This window comes from Eriocheir sinensis, chromosome 70, assembly GCF_024679095.1.
Source record: "Eriocheir sinensis breed Jianghai 21 chromosome 70, ASM2467909v1, whole genome shotgun sequence".
Lineage (NCBI taxonomy): Eukaryota > Metazoa > Arthropoda > Malacostraca > Decapoda > Varunidae > Eriocheir > Eriocheir sinensis.
In genome coordinates, this window is record NC_066578.1 from 2,848,015 (window position 1) to 2,867,848 (window position 19,834).

General features: G+C 42.7%; 2 protein-coding genes across 5 annotated transcripts in view; one reads left to right on the forward strand and one right to left on the reverse strand.

The window, feature by feature from the left end:
- The window catches only part of LOC126988737 (mucin-2-like), a 29,749-nt gene extending 27,208 nt beyond the window's left edge, over nt 1-2,541 (reverse strand). For both annotated transcript variants that reach the window (XM_050847105.1, XM_050847104.1), the window contains exon 1: nt 2,395-2,541. The gene's annotated coding sequence lies outside the window, so the exon portion shown is untranslated. The remainder of the gene's footprint in view (nt 1-2,394) is intronic.
- A 13,490-nt stretch (nt 2,542-16,031) lies between these two features.
- LOC126988740 (protein eyes shut-like) overlaps nt 16,032-19,834 on the forward strand; it is a 65,408-nt gene continuing 61,605 nt past the window's right edge. For all 3 annotated transcript variants that reach the window (XM_050847110.1, XM_050847111.1, XM_050847112.1), the window contains exon 1: nt 16,032-16,212. The gene's annotated coding sequence lies outside the window, so the exon portion shown is untranslated. The remainder of the gene's footprint in view (nt 16,213-19,834) is intronic.

Genomic DNA, 19,834 nt, shown 5'->3' on the forward strand with positions numbered 1-19,834 from the left:
AATGAGTGTTGTTTTAGGTTCACGGTACAGAGGAAGAGTCACACTACCAGAAGGGTCATAAAACTAGCCCTGGAAATGCACAAAACTCCCACGAAAGCTCAGTCAAATAAAGGAGATTAGTCGAGTTCTAATGAGTGTTGTTTTAGGTTCACGGTACAGAAGAAGAGTCACACTACCAGAAGGGTCATAAAACTAGCCCTGGAAATGCACAAAACTCCCACGAAAGCTCAGTCAAATAAAGGAGATCAGTCGAGTTCTAATGAGCGTTGTTTAAGGTTCACGGTACAGAGGAAAAGTCAAGCTACCAGAAGGGTCATAAAACTAGCCCTGGAAATGCACAAAACTCCCACGAAAGCTCAGTCAAATAAAGGAGATTAGTCGGGTTCTAATGAGTGTTGTTTAAGGTTCACGGTACAGAGGAAGAGTCACACTACCAGAAGGGTCATAAAACTAGCCCTGGAAATGCACAAAACTCCCACGAAAGCTCAGTCAAATAAAGGAGATCAGTCGAGTTCTAATGGGTGTTGTTTTAGCTTCACGGTGCAGAAGAAGAGGCAGACTACCAGAAGGGTCATAAAACTAGCCCTGGAAATGCACATAACTCCCACGAAAGCTCAGTCAAATAAAGGAGATCAGTCGGGTTCTAATGAGTGTTGTTTTAGCTTCACGGTACAGAGGAAGAGTCACACTACCAGAAGGGTCATAAAACTAGCCCTGGAAATGCACAAAACTCCCACGAAAGCTCAATCAAATAAAGGAGATTAGTCGAGTTCTAATGAGTGTTGTTTTAGCTTCACGGTACAGAAGAAGAGTCACACTACCAGAAGGGTCATAAAACTAGCCCTGGAAATGCACAAAACTCCCACGAAAGCTCAGTCAAATAAAGGAGATCAGTCGAGTTCTAATGAGTGTTGTTTAAGTTTCACGGTACAGAGGAAGAGTCACACTACCAGAAGGGTCATAAAACTAGCCCTGGAAATGCACAAAACTCCCACGAAAGCTCAGTCTAATAAAGGAGATCAGAGAGAGAGAGAGAGAGAGAGAGAGAGAGAGAGAGAGAGAGAGAGAGAGAGAACAGTGTAGCTCTTCTTTTTCGTTCCAAGTCTTAGCAATGTGACTTTCCTCTCTCTTCATTAGTTGTGCAATTAGTAGTAAACAAAGAAGGTTACACTATTGCACTCTTTGACCCCAAGTAGCAGTGTTGTTTTACCATTCCCGTTGTAATATAAAGAGACAAAAACAGTGTAGCTCTTCATTTTGGCTCCAAGTATTAGCAGTCTCTCAGTTTGACCTTCGCATTCCCTCAAGAGAAAGATTTAGAATAGAAAGAACGGGCGATTAGAAGTGCTCACCCTCTTCAATTTCTACCCTCGCTTGACTTAAATTTTTCGTATCTTTTTCATATATATTTCGTAACTTTTGTATCGTCATTCTCTCAGTTTGACCTTCGCATTTCCTCAAGAGAAAGATTTAGAATAGAAAGAACGGGCGATTATAAGTGCTCACCCTCTTCAATTTCTACCCTCGTTTGACTTAAATTTTTCGTATCTTTTTCATAACTATTTCGTAACTTTTGTATCGTCATTCTCTCAGTTTGACCTTCGCATTCCCTCAAGAGAAAGATTTAGTATTGAAAGAACGGGCGATTAGAAGTGCTCACCCTTTTCAATTTCTACCCTTGTTTGACTTAAATTTTTCGTATCTTTTTCATATATATTTCGTAACTTTTGTATCGTCATTCTCTCAGTTTGACCTTCGCATTCCCTCAAGAGAAAGATTTTGTATTGAAAGAACGGGCGATTAGAAGTGGTCACCATCCTCTAATTTCTACCCTCGCTTGACTTAAATTTTTCGTATCTTTTTCATATATATTTCGTAACTTTTGTATCGTCATTCTCTCAGTTTGACCTTCGCATTCCCTCAAGAGAAAGATTTTGTATTGAAAGAACGGGCGATTAGAAGTGCTCACCCTCTTCAATTTCTACCCTCGTTTGACTTAAATTTTTCGTATCTTTTTCATATATATTTCGTAACTTTTGTATCATCATTCTCTCAGTTTGACCTTCGCATTCCCTCAAGAGAAAGATTTAGTTTAGAAAGAACGGGGGATTAGAAGTGGTCACCATCCTCTAATTTCTACCCTCGCTTGACTTAAATTTTTCGTATCTTTTTCATATCTAATTTGCATCTTTCGCATCGTCAGTCTCTCAGTTTGACCTTCGCATTCCCTCAAGAGAAAGATTTTGTACAGAAAGAACGGGCTATCAGAAGTGCTCACCCTCCCCACCTTCCTCTCTCGCTCAATTTTTCGTATCAGCGTCGTATCAATTTCCCATTTCTCGCATCAGTCTCTCAGTTTGTCCTCTCCACTCCCTCTCACACACAGGTACTCACGTCAGACCAAAGGCAAAGGCAGACCAAGAGTAGGCTTAGCAAGTGTGTCCTCCTTCACCGAATCGTCCACTCTCACTGGCATCGCTTTGGGGGGTTGTCGTAAGGTCTGGAGCCATGGCAGTGACGGGATGTGACGCGTTGCTTCCGCTGTATATAAATGCCAAATAGAATGTTATGACCATCTTCGGCGGATTCTCCCGGATATGGGTATTGATATGATGGCACGTATGCTTGTGTGATGGTGGGTATGTTGACTTAAACGTGATGGAGATACTTATATTCCGTGACACAGGTTGGGATGTTCAAACGTTTCAGGAGTCACACGCCCATATTTGATAAGGCTTTCGTAGAAGGTGTGTTAGTGTTTCCATGCAAGGTTGTTGAGTTTTTTTTTATTTTCTTATATCAAAATAATCGGATTTTTCTATTTAAATCAGATTTTTTTTTTATAGATGAAAATAAGTAAATGAATGTAAACCTCAATATTCTCTACATTAGTTTCAAACGCTTGCTGGAGTATTCTGGTATCATATTCCATCACCATAAGTAACCTGGTTGCCTGTTTGAGCCAATCCTAAGCCGCACCCAGCCAGCCACCGGCCAGCACCACAAAACAAGTCTGTCTAGTCTCTAAACAGTCTAACCAGATCATGTCATGTTTTGGACATCTCCTGACTGCACAAAGAAGAATGACAGCAGTTAAGTTCTTTGGAATACTGGTGTCCTTGTCCGTTTTTATCGCCCGGTTAGTGTGGTGGTAGCTTTTTCTTTTCCTCTTTCCTACATAGTTTCCATGCAGTTTTTTCAATGCAAGATGGCGCCACTATAAACACTCGCCTGCGCCAGAACGGGCTGGGCCGACCATCAGGCCCCACCGGGAAGATGCCTACCGGCGCAATAGGCAGCAACGTAAAAAAAAAAAAAAAAAAAAAAAAAATGCTGCATGGTTCTTTTTCCTTAACAATAGTAGTGGTGGTGATTTAACTTCATAACGAGTAAAATTCAATGCCAAGTAGATGAGGGAGGTAAAAGAACACAAAGTAAAAGTGGCGTGGTGAGCCAATCAGGAGAGAAAAGTGACGAACAAGCCGAGGGAGCAAAACTATACAGTCACGTCGGGGGCTCGTCTTTCACGCCAAGCCCGGACACAATCTTGGCGGCTCAGTCTCCTTCCTTCGCCCTGTTAACTGCCTTCCTTCTTTCTCTCCCACCACTTGCCTTTCTTTCCTCGTTTCTTCCTTCCTTCCTTCCTTCCTTCCTTCGTTCTGTCATCTCCTCTTTCCTTCCTTCATTCCCTCAGTCTCCTTCCTTCGCCCTGTTTACTGCCTTCCTTCTTTCCTCCCACCATTTTCTTTCCTTTCCTCGTTTCTTCCTTCCTTTCTTCCTTCCTTCCTTCGTTCTGTCATCTCCTCTTTCCTTCCTTCGTCCTGTCCCCTTCCTTCACCCTGTTAACTGCCTTCCTTCTTTCCTTCCACCATTTTCCTTCCTTTCCTCGTTTTTCCCTTCCTTCCTTCCTTCCTTCCTTCCTTCGTTCTGTCATCTCCTCTTTCCTTCCTTCTTCCTGTCACCTTCCCCTTTTTATTCCTTCCTTCCTTCTGTCACCTTCCTTCGGCCTTCGTCCTGCCATCCTTGACCCTCAACAAAAACGGTTTCCGGCGCCTTCACTGTATTTTCGATTGATTTAAATTCATCCCGTCTGGAGTTTTAAGAGGCTCATCTTGCTATCCACCTTCCTCGCCTCGCGGGGCTGGGGAGCGTCAGGGGGCTCAAGGCCTTCCTGGCGAGCGTCGCAGGGCTCAGGGCTCCGGCAGGGCGCCTCGGCTCCCCCGTAGCGTTCACCTCCGTGTCGGAGATCCCGAGGGTCCGGGGGTTGGGGGGGCGTGAAGTTCCAGCAAAACAGCTCCTGACCTCTTACTAGCCAGACGACACGTTCATGACACGTTTCATTGCAAGTTTCGACGCTTAGGGACGCACAATTCCCCTAAGCAAGGCAAGTGTCGTGCTGCTATCAACGATTAAAAACGAAAAAACACAAAAAAATCCAAAAAATCAAAAAATACCAAAAAAAACTGTCTTGTTTTGCTTTGTTTAAAGTGTCTTGTATGTTGGTATGGCGGGTCTTTTCTGGGGAGAAGGAGACTCACGCGTTCCAACATACAAGACCAGGAAAAGTCGACATGAAAACACCAAGAGAAGGAAAGCAAAGAAAGGAACACAAGAAAAAGGAAAATGCAGAGAAGGAACACCAGAAAAAGGAAAAGGAAAATAGAAAAACTCATCCACCTTTCGGCCCAAACCAACACCACAAAATTATGGGCGAGTCTCTTCTGGGAGGAAAGCGGCTCGTCCAGACCAGGAACACCAGAAAGGATGATAGGAACATCAAAAAAAGGAAAAGAAAACAATCATCCACCTTTCGGCCCAACCAACATCACAAAATTATGGGCGAGTCTCTTCTGGGAGGAAAGCGGCTCGTCCAGACCAGGAACACCAGAAAGGATGAAAGAAACATCAAGAAAAGGAAAAGAAAACAATCATCCACCTTTCGGCCCAAACCAACACCACAAAATTATGGGCGAGTCTCTTCTGGGAGGAAAGCGGCTCGTCCAGACCATGAACACCAGAAAGGATGAAAGAAACATCAAGAAAAGGAAAACGTCCAGACCAGGAACATCAGAAAGGATGAAAGAAACATCAAGAAAAGGAAAACGTCCAGACCAGGAACATCAGAAAGGATGAAAGAAACATCAAGAAAAGGAAAACGTCCAGACCAGGAACACCAGAATGGATGATAGGAACACCAAGAAAAGGAAAACAAAAAGTCAACCACTTTTCGGCCCCTGGGGCCGCAGGGTGGGTGACGGGTGAATCTCCTCTGGGGAGAAGGAGGCTAACCCAGACCATTCAGAAAAGAAAAAGAAAGACAAAATAAAACATCGAGAAAAGAAAATGAAATTACAACATCCAGGAAAGAAATAAAAAGTCATCCAGCTTTCGGCCCCTGGGGCCGCAGGATGGGTGACGGGTGAGTCTCCTCTGGGGAGGAGGAGGCTAACCCACACCGTCAAGAAAGGATAGAGAAAGAAAATTAAAACACCAAGAAAAGAAAATGAAATTACAACATCCAGCAAAGAAATAAAAAGTCATCCAGCTTTCGGCCCCTGGGGCCGCAGGATGGGTGACGGGTGAGTCTCCTCTGGGGAGACGGGGGCTCATCCACACCCACCAACACCAACAGAAGGAAAAGAACAGAAAACATCCTGAGAAAAGAAAAGAAAAGGAAAGAAAAGAAAACATCCAGAGTAAAGGAAAGGAGAAGAAAAAACATCCTGAGAAAAGAAAAGAAAAGAAAAGAAAACATCCTGAGAAAAGAAAAGAAAAGAAAACATCCTGAGAAAAGATAAGAAAAGAAAAGAAAAGAAAACATCCTGAGAAAAGAAAAGAAAAGAAAACATCCAGAGAAAAAGAAAAGGAAAGGAAAAGAAAAGAAACAACAAAGTAAACAAAACAAAACAAGACAAAACAAAACAAAATAAAATAACATAATAAATAAATAAATAAACAACCTTATAACTAACGACTTAATTTAGCAACTGGGATGGAGGTGGTGGAGGAGGTGGCGGTGGTGGATGGGCTTGGTGGTAGGGGTGGTGGTGGTGGTGGAGGTGGTGGTGGTGGTGAAGATGGTGGTGCTGGTGGTGGGGGAGGTCGTGAATCATCTTATTTCCTGCTCGGCCCTCCTAGTGACGCCTATGTCTATATACACCAAGTCAAGTCATACGCAGGTTTGTGGGAGGAGACACGGACGAGGCGTGGTTTATTCGTGACGTTGCTTGGAGCCAAACAGAGAATGTAGAAACAGGGATTTAGAGAAAACGAGGAAAGGCGTACTAATTTAAATCAATCACTTCAACATGCCCTCCCTCACACCCCACACCGCCGTTTGTAGTCATTGGAATTACAGTCACGCAATAGCACAATAAAAAGACATATTTTTTCGTCAGTGGCTTGCCTGAACGCGCTGTGAAAGAAGGCGAGAATGCACATCCAGAGTGCACATACGGCCCCAATTTTAGTCACCCCTGAACTGGCGGGTATTTTTGGGCGGGGCTCCAAGTGACGTCATCCCGCTGCTCCGTCCCAAAACCGCCTCCTGCGCGTACCGGTCGCAGTTTTGAAGCAAAGTGACTTGACTTGGTATATATAGAGTTAGAGTGACGCCTTCTAAAGATCTCACAGCAAAATATATTACCAAACACTCGAGAAAGAAAATCCCACTTCATTAAATAAATCACAATAACGCAGTGAAAAAAGTCGAAATATACTCCACTGAGCGCCGGGGACTGAACCCAAGGCGTCTGGATATGGAAGTCGAGTCAGGAAACAAACTCGTCACTGATAAGCTAAAAGGTGCAAGGTCGTCAGTGGCTCAGGTGGTGGTGGTGATGGTGATGGTAGTGGTGATGATGATGGTGGTGGTGATGGTGGTGATGATGTTTTTTCATTTTTTTACAACCAAAGGAGACGGCTCAAGGGCAACAAAAAGAATGTGCACTGAAAAAAAAGTCCGCTACTCACCGCTCCCATAACAGACAACAGTAAAGAGTGCCCAAACGAGAGGTCAATTTTGGGTGACGATTTTGGTGGTGGTGGTAATGGTGGTGGTGATGGTGGTGGTGCTGGTGGTCCTGGCGCTGGTGGGAGATCGTGAATTCTCCCCAAAAGGCCCAGGACATGTATTTGAAAGGCTTCGGGCTCTTGTTTCGATAATTTTTGACAGCCAGAGAAAAGATGCGTTAGGTTCTCAAGAGCGTTTTTCCTGTTCACGGTGTAGAAATTATGCAAAACTACCGCTAGAGATGTGAAGCTACCCATGGAACTCCCTACAACCTCTATACAAGCCTTTTTGGAAGAGGTAGAAGGAAGGAGGAAAGGAAAGAGAGGAGAGGAATAGGGAAAAGTGGAGGAAGACTTAGAAGGAAGGAGAAAGAGAGAGAAAGGAAAACAGTAGGAAAAAGTGGAGGAAGACGTAGAAGGAAGGAGAAAGAGAGAGAAAGGAGAGTACTAGGAGAAAGTGAAGGATGACGTAGAAGGAAGGAGAAAGTTAGAGACACTTGGGCGCTGAAATGTTTGAGAATAATGGGTCAAACTACCACCAGGGTCATAGAACTACTCCTGGTAATGCCCCAAACTCCTACGAAAGTCTTGGGCACCGAAATGTTTAAGAATAATGGGTCAAACTACCACCAGGGTCATGGAACTACTCCTGGAAATGCCCCAAACTCCTACGAAAGTCTTGGGCGCAGAAATGTTTAAGAATACGGGGTCAAACTACCACCAGGGTCATGGAACTACTCCTGGAAATGCCCCAAACTCCTACGAAAGTCTTGGGCACCGATATGTTTAAGAATACGGGGTCAAACTACCACCAGGGTCATGGAACTACTCCTGGAAATACCCCAAACTCCTACGAAAGTCTTGGGCGCCGATATGTTTAAGAATAAGGGGTCAAACTACCACCAGGGTCATAGAACTACTCCTGGAAATGCCCCAAACTCCTACGAAAGTCTTGGGCACCGATATGTTTAAGAATACGGGGTCAAACTACCACCAGGGTCATAGAACTACTCCTGGAAATGCCCCAAACTCCAACGAAAGTCTTGGGCACCGAAATGTTTAAGAATAAGGGGTCAAACTACCACCAGGGTCATGGAACTACTTCTGGAAATGCCCCAAACTCCTACGAAAGTATTGGGCGCAGAATGTTTAAGAAGAAGGGGTCAAACTACCACCAGGGTCATGGAACTACTCCTGGAAATGCCCCAAACTCCTACGAAAGTCTTGGGCACCGAAATGTTTAAGAATAAGGGGTCAAACTACCACCAGGGTCATGGAACTACTCCTGGAAATACCCCAAACTCCTACGAAAGTCTTGGGCGCTGAAATGTTTGAGAATAATGAGTCAAACTACCACCAGGGTCATGGAACTACTTCTGGAAATGCCCCAAACTCCTACGAAAGTCTTGGGCGCAGAATGTTTAAGAATACGGGGTCAAACTACCACCAGGGTCATAGAACTACTCCTGGAAATGCCCCAAACTCCTACGAAAGTCTTGGGCACCGAAATGTTTAAGAATAAGGGGTCAAACTACCACCAGGGTCATAGAACTACTCCTGGAAATGCCCCAAACTCCTACGAAAGTCTTGGGCACCGATATGTTTAAGAATAAGGGGTCAAACTACCACCAGGGTCATAAAACTACTCCTGGAAATACCCCAAACTCCTACGAAAGTCTTGGGCGCTGAAATGTTTGAGAATAATGAGTCAAACTACCACCAGGGTCATGGAACTACTCCTGGAAATGCTCCAAACTCCTACGAAAGTCTTGGGCGCAGAATGTTTAAGAATACGGGGTCAAACTACCACCAGGGTCATGGAACTACTCCTGGAAATGCCCCAAACTCCTACGAAAGTCTTGGGCACCGATATGTTTAAGAATAAGGGGTCAAACTACCACCAGGGTCATAGAACTACTCCTGGAAATACCCCAAACTCCAACGAAAGTCTTGGGCACCGATATGTTTAAGAATAAGGGGTCAAACTACCACCAGGGTCATGGAACTACTCCTGGAAATACCCCAAACTCCTACGAAAGTCTTGGGCACCGAAATGTTTAAGAATAAGGGGTCAAACTACCACCAGGGTCATGGAACTACTCCTGGAAATGCCCCAAACTCCAACGAAAGTCTTGGGCACCGATATGTTTAAGAATAAGGGGTCAAACTACCACCAGGGTCATGGAACTACTCCTGGAAATGCCCCAAACTCCTACGAAAGTCTTGTCAAATGAGTGTACTTGGGCAACGAAATGTTTATGAATAAGAGGTCAAACTATCACCAGGGTCATAAACTACTCCTGGAAATGCCCCAAACTCCTACGAAAGTCTTGTCAAATGAGTGAACTTGGGCACCGAAATGTTTAAGGATACGGGGTCAAACTACCACCAGGGTCATGGAACTACTCCTGGAAATGCCCCAAACTCCTACGAAAGTCTTGTCAAATGAGTGAACTTGGGCACCGAAATGTTTAAGGATACGGGGTCAAACTACCACCAGGGTCATAAACTACTCCTGGAAATGCCCCAAACTCCTACGAAAGTCTTGTTAAATATGTGTAGGCCTACTTGTGCGACGAAATGTTTATGACTAAGGCCTATATCCTCCAAGTGCTGGGTATGAGCAAGGCAACACGTGGCTAGCTTATCTGCCTTAGACGGGATATGAAACGTTTGCTTGAGTCAACAGCCGAGACGTTACATTCTTAGGCAAGTGATTGTGGGACTGACAGTAAGTATTCATGTGTGATGCCTAAGGATGATGCAACAAAAATATACGATGGGTGAAGTGTAGCGCAATGAGGTGTGGGTCCGTGTAGCATTTATTTATTCCTGGAGGGGTGGGGTGGGGGGGGGGGGTAAATCTCTCTGTTGGTACTTGTTGTTGTTGTTGTTGTTGTTGTTGTTGTTGTTGTTGTTGTTGTTGTTGTTGTTGTTGTTGTTGTTGTTGTTGTTGTTGTTGTTGTTGTTGTTGTTGTTGTTGTTGTTGTTGTTGTTGTTGTTGTTGTTGTAGTAGTTGTTGTTGTTGTTGTTGTTGTTGTTGTTGTTGTTGTTGTTGTTGTTGTTGTTCTTCTTCTTCTTCTTCTTCTTCTTCTTCTTCTTATTATTATTATTATTATTATTATTATTATTATTATTATTATTATTATTATTATTATTATTATTATTATTATTATTATTATTATTATTATTATTATTATTATTATTATTATCATTATTATTATTATTATTATTATTATTATTATTCTCCTTTCTTGTGCTCCTTTCTTCTTCTTCTTCGTCTTCTTCTTCTCTTCTTCTTCTTCTTCTTCTTCTTCTTTTTCTTCGGAAGGAAGGAAGGAAGGAAGGAAGAAAGGAAGGAAGGAAGGAAGGAAGGAAGGAAGGAAGGAAGGAAGGAAAATGAAGTTAACACGTCAAAAAGGAAAAAAAAAAAGGGCAAGGAAAGGAGAGGAAAAATAGGAAAGAAAATTATGAAAAAAAAATGGCGAAAAAGATAAGGAAAAAGATAACAAGGAAAGGAGGAAGAAAGGGAAGGAAAATGAAGATAACACGTCGAAAAGGATCAGAAAAACGGACAAGGAAAGGAAAACAGGAAAGAAAAAAATGGCGAAAAGAAAATGCTGAAAAAGATTCGGAAAAAGATATTAATGAAAGGAAAAAGAAAAGAAAGGAAAATGAAGATAACACGTCGAAAAGGATCAGAAAGACGGACAAGGAAAGGAAAACAGGACAGAAAAAAATGGTGAAAAGAAAATGCTGAAAAAGATTCGGAAAAAGATAACAAGGAAAAAGAAAGTGAAGGAAAATAAAGATAACACGTCGAAAAGGATCAGAAAAACGGACAAGGCAAGGAAAAACAGGAGAGAAAAAAATGCTGAAAAGAAAATGCTAAAAAAGATTCGGAAAAAGATAACAAGGAAAGGAAAAGGAAAAGAAAGGAAAATGAAGATAACAAGTCGAAAAGGATCAGAAAAACGGACAAGGCAAGGAAAAACAGGAAAGAAAAAATGCTGAAAAGAAAATGCTGAAAAAGATTCGGAAAAAGATATCAATGAAAGGAAAAAGAAAAGAAAGGAAAATGAAGATAAGTCGAAAAGGATCAGAAAAACGGACAAGGAAAGGAAAACAGGAAAGAAAAAAATGCTGAATAGAAAATGCTGAAAAAGATTCGGAAAAAAGATATCAATGAAAGGAAAAAGAAAAGAAAGGAAAATGAAGATAACACGTGGAAAAGGATAAAAAAAAGGGCAAGGCAAGGAAAAACAGGAAAGAAAAAATGGTGAAAAGAAAATGCTGAAAAAGATTCGGAAAAAGATATCAATGAAAGGAAAAGAAAAGAAAGGAAAATGAAGATAACAAGTCGAAAAGGATCAGAAAAACGGACAAGGAAAGGAAAAACAGGAAAGAAAAAATGCTGAAAAGAAAATGCATAAAAAGATTCGGAAAAAGATATTAATGAAAGGAAAAAGAAAAGTAAGGAAAATGAAGATAACACGTCGAAAAGGATCAGAAAAACGGACAAGGCAAGGAAAAACAGGAAAGAAAAAATGCTGAAAAGAAAATATATAAAAAGATGAAACAAAACCCGGGAGAGACAGGAAGAACATAGGAAGGAAAATGATAAGAAAAACACGTGGGAAAAGATGTCTGGCGCCACATTATGAAGCGTTCCCAAGCACACACATCTGACATGGCTTTCGTGGAAGTTCTATTTTTTCTTTCCATGAGCAGCTTTTAACCCTGGTGGAAGTTTAACAAGGCTTCTGTACCATGAACTTTAAAACCCCGTTCACTCTATGCCGACTCTGGACCACGACAACCCAGCGAATCGGGGTATACGAGGTCTTGGGTGCGAAATGTTGATGTGAAAGGGTCGCACATGGTCGGAAAGAGGTCTAGAAACGATCGCTGGATGTTGGGTCGGCACAGTGTGAAGGGGGCCTAAAAGTCGCTGGGTTGTCGTGGCCTTGAGTCGGCACAGTGTGAAGGGGTCCTAAAAGTCGCTGGGTTGTCGTGGCCTTGAGTCGGCACAGTGTGAAGGGGGCCTAAAGGTCGCTGGGTTGTCGTGGCCTTGAGTCGGCACAGTGTGAAGGGATCCTAAAAGTCGCTGGGTTGTCGTGGCCTTGAGTCGGCACAGTGTGAAGGGATCCTAAAAGTCGCAGGGTTGTCGTGGCCCAGAGTCGGTAGTGTGAACGGGGCCCAAGAAACACTCATGAGAACGCAATTTTGACCTCTTCATTTTGGCCTTTAGAAATAGCTGCTTTGAGAGTCGGTAGCGAAGTTAGGTTACGTTAGGTTAGATTGGGTTAGGTGAGATAGAGTCTAATAGGATAGTTTTAAATGGGAGTCACAATTAGAATACTGGTCTTAGTTTTCATTCTGTTTCCTTCCCTGGCTGTTCCTTCCTCGCATTCCCTGTCACTCCATCAATCCTCCTCCTCCTTCATCAATATTCCTTAATGTTTATCCCCTTTTCCCATTCAAACGCATTTTCTTCGCTCTATCTTTTCTCTTTCCTGTTATTTCATTCATTACTCAAGCGTCTTCACAAGGGAACCATGTAGTAGTGGATAGGTTATAGATATTCCTCCAAGGCGTGTGTGAAGGACCGTCGCCAGGAAAAGTAAAACATGTATCTCCGATGTGCATGATGAGTCTACAGGAGAGTTTGAATACCTCGTCCAACCACATAAGGAAAGGTAAGAACGTTAAACTAAGAGGAGGAGCAGAAGGAGAAAGAAGATGAAGAAGAAGAAGAAGAAGAAAAAAGACGAAGCACAAAAAGAATAAGGAATAAAAATGAGACGATTGAGGAGAACAAACACAACAAGAAGAAAAAATGAAGAAGAAAAGGAAGAAGAAGAAGAAGAAGAAGAAGATACGGTGAAGTGTGTTGTAATGAGATCTTAACATAGCAACATTCCCAGGCGTGTGAGAGAACAACGCCACATACCAAGAAGACGATAAAGTTAACCACAGAAGCAGGATATGAGAGAGAGAGAGAGAGAGAGAGAGAGAGAGAGAGAGAGAGAGAGAGAGAGAGAGAGAGAGAGAGAGAGAGAGAGCAACCCATTACAGGAGCAGTGAGTAGCGGGCTTTTTTTTATATATTTTTCTTTACGCCCTTGAACTGTCTCCTTAGCTGTAAAAAAAAAAAAAAAAAATCGTGCCTGTTGAGACTTTTCGAGATAAGTGTCCATTAAAAGTCGTTAAAACCGTTGAGAGAGAGAGAGAGAGAGAGAGAGAGAGAGAGAGAGAGAGAGAGAGAGAGAGAGAGAGAGAGAGAGAGGAACACCATATCTATAGGTTTAGGGGTCTACCACAGCGGAGATAGTATGGTCTGCAAGGAGACTAAAAATACAAGTATGTAGAGAGGGATGAAATACGTAGAAGAATGATGTAGATAGCAAAGACTAGTGCACAGCGGAAACAGAACGGCCTGCAAGGAAACTGGGGCTAGAAGTACAGAGAGAGGGATAAAATACGTTGAAGGATAGTTTGGAAAGCGAAGACATGTGCCAGACCCTATCGAATGCTTCAAATGCTTTCGTGATGTCCAAGGTAAAAGCAAAACTGACCTCCCTTTTGACCTCTTATGTTTTCTTTTATTGGAGTAGCGCCTAGCGGGATTTGTTGTTGTTTATGTTGTTGTTGTATTGCCCTTGAGTTGTCTCCCTTACTGTAAAAAAAAAAGTAAAAAATGAATAAAACAAAAAGTTCCACCGAAATGAAGAGAGGATGATCAAGAGTCGGTCAAGAAGGTAAGAAGACCACGAGTAGAACGCCCCTTGCGGAACCCATTCTGGCGCTTAGATGGAAGGAAGGTCAAAGTTGAAAGATGCATAAGAACTTTTAGAAGCCTTAGAAATATGAGAGAGCAAAGCAATTGGACGGTAGTTTGAAGGATGAGAGTCTGAAGGATTAGAGTCTGAAGGATTAGAGTCTGAAGGTTTAGAGTCTGAAGGAATAGAGTCTGAAGGATTAGAGTCTGAAGGTTTAGAGTCTGAAGGATTAGAGGTTGAAGGATTAGAGTCTGAAGGTTTAGAGTTTGAAGGATTAGAGTCTGAAGGATTAGAGTTTGAAGGATTAAAGTTTGAAGGATTAGAGTCTGAAGGATTAGAGTGTGAAGGATTAAAGTCTGAAGGATTAGCGTCTGAAGGATTAGAGTTTGAAGGATTAGAGTCTGAAGGATTAGAGTTTGAAGGATTAGAGTCTGAAGGATTAGAGGTTGAAGGATTAGAGTCTGAAGGTTTAGAGTTTGAAGGATTAGAGTCTGAAGGATTAGAGTTTGAAGGATTAAAGTTTGAAGGATTAGAGTCTGAAGGATTAGAGTGTGAAGGATTAAAGTCTGAAGGATTAGCGTCTGAAGGATTAGAGTTTGAAGGATTAGAGTCTGAAGGATTAGAGTTTGAAGGATTAGAGTCTGAAGGATTAGAGTTTGAAGGATTAAAGTTTGAAGGATTAGAGTCTGAAGGATTAGAGTTTGAAGGAATAGAGTCTGAAGGATTAGAGTTTGAAGGATTAGAGTCTGAAGGTTTAGAGTCTGAAGGAATAGAGTCTGAAGGATTAGAGTCTGAAGGATTAGAGTTTGAAGCATAAGAGTCGTCACCCGTCTTAGGCACAGGCTGTATGAAGGCGTGCTGCTGTCATTGTTGTAGAAGCGATACAGTAGTTCCAGCCCTCATTGATGTTACTGTTAATGTTGCTATTTTATATATGTTGTTTATGGGGAGGGTCTGGGGGAGGAAGGGGGCAAAGACAGGGGGGGGGGAAGATGGGAGGAGCTGCGGGGGGAGAAAAGGGGTGGTTGGGGCTGGGGTGAGAGCGGGGGTGGGGACTGGGTTAGGAGCGGGGACGGGGGAGTGGGCGGGGCTGAGGGGGGAGGGGTAGGGGCAGGGGACGGAGGAGGGAGCTGGGGAGGGGCGAGAGTGGGGGCAGGGGTGTGGGATGGGAGGGGGGCCGAGTGGGGTGCTGTGGCGGGGGTGGGAGAGGATGTGTGGAGGACGTTGGGAAAGGCCTTATTCCCCCCCCACCTTGTATATTTACTGAAGAAACAACAACAGCAACGACAACAATAATAACAACAACAATGAAAACTAGAATTACCGCTACTCGTAAAATAACAACCATAAGAACAACAACAACAATGACAACAACAACAGTAACAACGATATCAGCAGGAGCATTGACAACAACAACAACAACAACAACAACAACAACAACAACAACAACAACAACAACAACAACGATAATTTCAATAACACCCCCGACGCATTCAACAACGCTGACAAAAACAACAACAACAAAAACAGAAAAAGAACGAAAATAACTAGATGGATAATAACAACAACAACAACAACAACAACAACAACAACTACTACTACTACTACTACCAATACGTCTCAACAACAAAAACAACAACCCAATATTCCCAACAACAACAAAAAACACCACCAACACCACCACCACCACCAACACACACACACACACATCGACACCTCGAGACCCAGCAACCATCGAGTCATTAATTAAACATCACATTACGCTACAGTCAGTCAGCCAGGCCTCGGTAGCTTCCTTGACATGCGACGGCTGATGATTATTACTATACTCCGCCCCGTGCATAGATCCAGAGAGAGAGAGAGAGAGGGAGAGAGAGAGAGGGGGGGGTAGGGAGAAAGAGGGGAGTGGTTAATTCGGGTTTGTTTCGCCCGTAACCATGACTACAAGAGTTCATCGTCTGACCAAGGGAGTTCTGAGGGCGCATGCGTGTGTGTGTGTGTGTGTGTGTGTGTGTGGTACAGGTGTTTATGCATTACTAAAGAAACGAGAGGAGGAAAGAATGAGACTAAAAGAGAATTAAGATGAATGAGAATGAAGATTTGACGGATGGAGACGAGGAACTGGAGGGAAGGGAGGAGGAAGGGGGTGGAAGGAAAGGAGGTAGTGGAGGGTTAGGGGTGGGAGAGGGAAGGGTTAGGAGGAGGGAGGCAATCAGCTGGTGTGCAAAGAGGCTACAGACAGCAGTGGTGGTCGTGGATGTGTGTGTGTGTGCGTGTGCGTGAGTGTGAGTGGAGACGGTTGTGTTACGGGAGAAACCTGCTGAGAAGTGCACAGAAGGACGAGGTTGTTCAAGGAAAGACTGTCTGGTGTTTATTCTCCCGTCTCTTCGTACAAGCAGTGAGTGATATTGATTCATTAGGTGAGTGATCTTATCTCGGTGTTCTGGCCTCACACACACACACACACACACACACACACACACACACACACACACACACAGTTATTATTTTTTTATCATTAGTATATATTTCATTGAGCACAACAACTATCATGAACGTAAACACTAAAAATACAATGGATCAGTCAAAAATAAGCATAACACACACACACACACACACACACACACACACACACACACGGAAATGACCTCTTTGTATATGGGACACTCGAGAAAGAGGTCACATTAATAATTGATGAAGAAAAGGCGCCTGAGGGATGATAGCAAGACCCACACCTTCCCCTTATAATATATTGACACCTGGAATAACTCTTGTATCATTATTATAAGAACATAAGAACGTAGGAGTCTGCAAGAGGCCGGTAGGTCTGTACAAGGCAGCTCCTTTAAACCTAAGCTCCCGTGGGTCTAACCCACCTAATATCGCTGTCCATGAATTTATCTAATCTATTTTTTAATGTGACAATTGTATTGGCACTCACCACATGACTGCTAAGCCTATTCCACTCATCCACCACTCTGTTAGTAAACCAATTTTTGCCTATGTCCCTGTTGAATCTGAATTTATCCAGTTTAAACCCATTACTTCGTGTCCTACCCGGTTCTCTTACCAACAAAACCTTATGAATGTCTCCCTTATTAAAGCCCTTCATCCATTTATAAACCTCGATCATGTCTCCACGCACCCTTCGCCTTTCTAGAGAATGCAAGTTTAAGTGTCTGAGTCTTTCCTCGTATGGCAAGTTTCTTAACCCCTGAATCATCTTAGTCATCCTCCTCTGCACCGATTCTAACATTTTGATATCCATTCTATAGTATAAGAGCTGACTGGTAGAGAGGGAGGAGAGCGGACACAATAAGATATTTTTTCAGTACCCCCAAACACCACAGACGCTGAGAAAGAGAAAATGAAAGTGAAAGCAATGAGAGAGAAGGAAAAAAGATGAGTTAGCACAGATTACATAAACAGGGGAACAGAGTGGCAGGGTGATAATCTTACAATATATATATCCTCGAAAGATACTTTAAGCTAAATATATCCATGAATTTGTAGCTAAACTTGATAACATGATTCTAAGAGTGTAGCTTCCTGTATATCACAACGGAATATATACAGCACACACACACACACACACACACACACACACACAGAGGATAATAAGAGTGTAGTTCGTTTATTGCACATCACAACGAGGTATATACAGTACACACACACACACACACACACACACACACACACACACACACACACACACACACACACAGGATAATAAGAGTGTAGTTCGTTTACTGCACATCACAACGAGGTATATACAGCACACACACACACACACACACACACACACACACACACACACACACACACGGATGGCTCATTCTTAAGTAAACATACCACACAATGATAATAACAGGATGCGAGGGTAATTACGGATGCTTTAAGACCAACACTAGAACAGTCCTTTGTATTATGGACGCACGTAGTGAATGTTAAAATAGAGGAGGCGTGAGGAGGATTTACATAGATTTACATAGACATTCAGACCACACAGGCCCCATGGTCCAGACTATAGGTGATCGGTCCTTAACTTAAGTGATTCTACATTAATCAGATAGCTCCAAAACTTTGCATTTCTACTTTAGTTGATTTGGAGTTGAAGGAAATGTCGGTCGAGTTTAATCAGATAGCTCCAAAACTTTGCATTTCTACTTTAGTTGATTTGGAGTTGAAGGAAATGTCGGTCGAGCTTGTTTTTAAAAGGAGTCAATCGTGTTGCACTGGAGAAGCGGCATAAGCACTGTTGCCAGAAATTATCGTACTCGGAGCATTGTATTTCTGATCCATAGGTATTGCCAAGAAGCATCAATAATTAACCATTTTAACGATAACTATATATGAAGTCAGTTATCGGGGTGGAGGAGAGAGTATGGGTTGATAATCGGACACGTAACAGGCAGAGTACGACAGTCTGGCATAAGCACTATTGCCAGAAATTATCGTACTCGGAGCATTGTATTTCTGATCCATAAGTATTGCCAAGAAGCATCAATAAGTAACCATTTTAACGATAACTATATATATGCAGCCAGTTATCGGGGTGGAGGAGAGAGTTTTGGGGGTTAGAAATCGGAAACGTAAGAGGCTGAGTACGATAGTCTGGCATAAGCACTGTTGCCAGATTATCGTACTCGAAGCATCATAAGTATTGCTAAGAAGCATCAATAATTAACCATTTTATCGATAACTATATATGAACCCAGTTATCGGGGTGGAGGAGGGAGTTTGGGGGTTAGAAATCGGAAACGTAGGAGGCTGAGTACGATAGTCTGGCATAAGCACAGTTGCCAGATTATCGTACTCGAAGCATCATAAGTATTGCCAAGAAGCATCAATAAGTAACCATTTTATCGATAACTATATATGAACCCAGTTATCGGAGTGGAGGAGGGAGTTTGGGGGTTAGAAATTGGACACGTAGGAGGCTGAGTACGATAGTCTGGCATAAGCACAGTTGCCAGATTATCGTACTCGAAGCACCATAAGTATTGCCAAGAAGCATCAATAATTAACCATTTTAACGATAACTATATATAAAGCCAGTTATCGGAGAGGAGGAGAGAGTTTTGGGGGTTAGAAATCGGAAACGTAAGAGGCTGAGTACGACAGTCTGGCATAAGCACAGTTGCCAGATTATCGTACTCGAAGCATCATAAGTATTGCCAAGAAGCATCAATAAGTAACCATTTTAACGATAACTATATATGAAGTCAGTTATCGGGGTGGAGGAGAGAGTTTGGGGTTAATAATCGGACACGTAACAGGCTGAGTACGACAGTCTGGCATAAGGGTATAAGGGACAGAGACTTTTATTTCTTCTATAGTCTCTTCACTTAAGTCCGATCCAAGCTGATAACATAAACCTAAGCGTGTTTGCAAGCTGAGTGCTGATTGGCAATACTGCTATGGCGTCCAAGTTTTCTGTAACCTCTATTTGTGTTATCTCAAGAAGCTCTTTCGGCTAATCTGTACTGTGCTTTCGAACACGCTTAGGTTTATGTTATCAGCTTGGGGTAGACTTAAGTGGGCAGACTATAGTTGGGGAAAGTGGTCTAAGCATCCTAGAAAAAATATACTAATTGCAAGGGAAAAACGGCCCTCGGTACGTTAAATACAAGACCACTTTATGTTGTCAGCTTGGGGCAGACTTAAGTGGGCAGACTATAGTTGGTGAATGCGGTCAACATCGTAGAAAAAATATACTAATTGCAAGGGAAAAACGGCCCTCGGTACGTTAAATACAAGATGACCTTATGTTGTCAGCTTGGGGCAGACTTAAGTGGGCAGGCCATAGTTGGTGAAAGTGGTCTAAGTATCCAAGAAAAAATATATGAGTTGCAAGGGAAAAACGGCCCTCGGTACATCAAATACAAGACGATTTTATGTTATCAGCTTGGGGCAGACTTAAGTGGGCAGACTATAGTTGGTGAAAGCGGTCAACATCGTAGAAAAAATATACAGTTGCAAGGGAAAAACGGCCCTCGGTACGTTAAATACAAGACGACTTTATGTTGTCAGCTTGGGGCA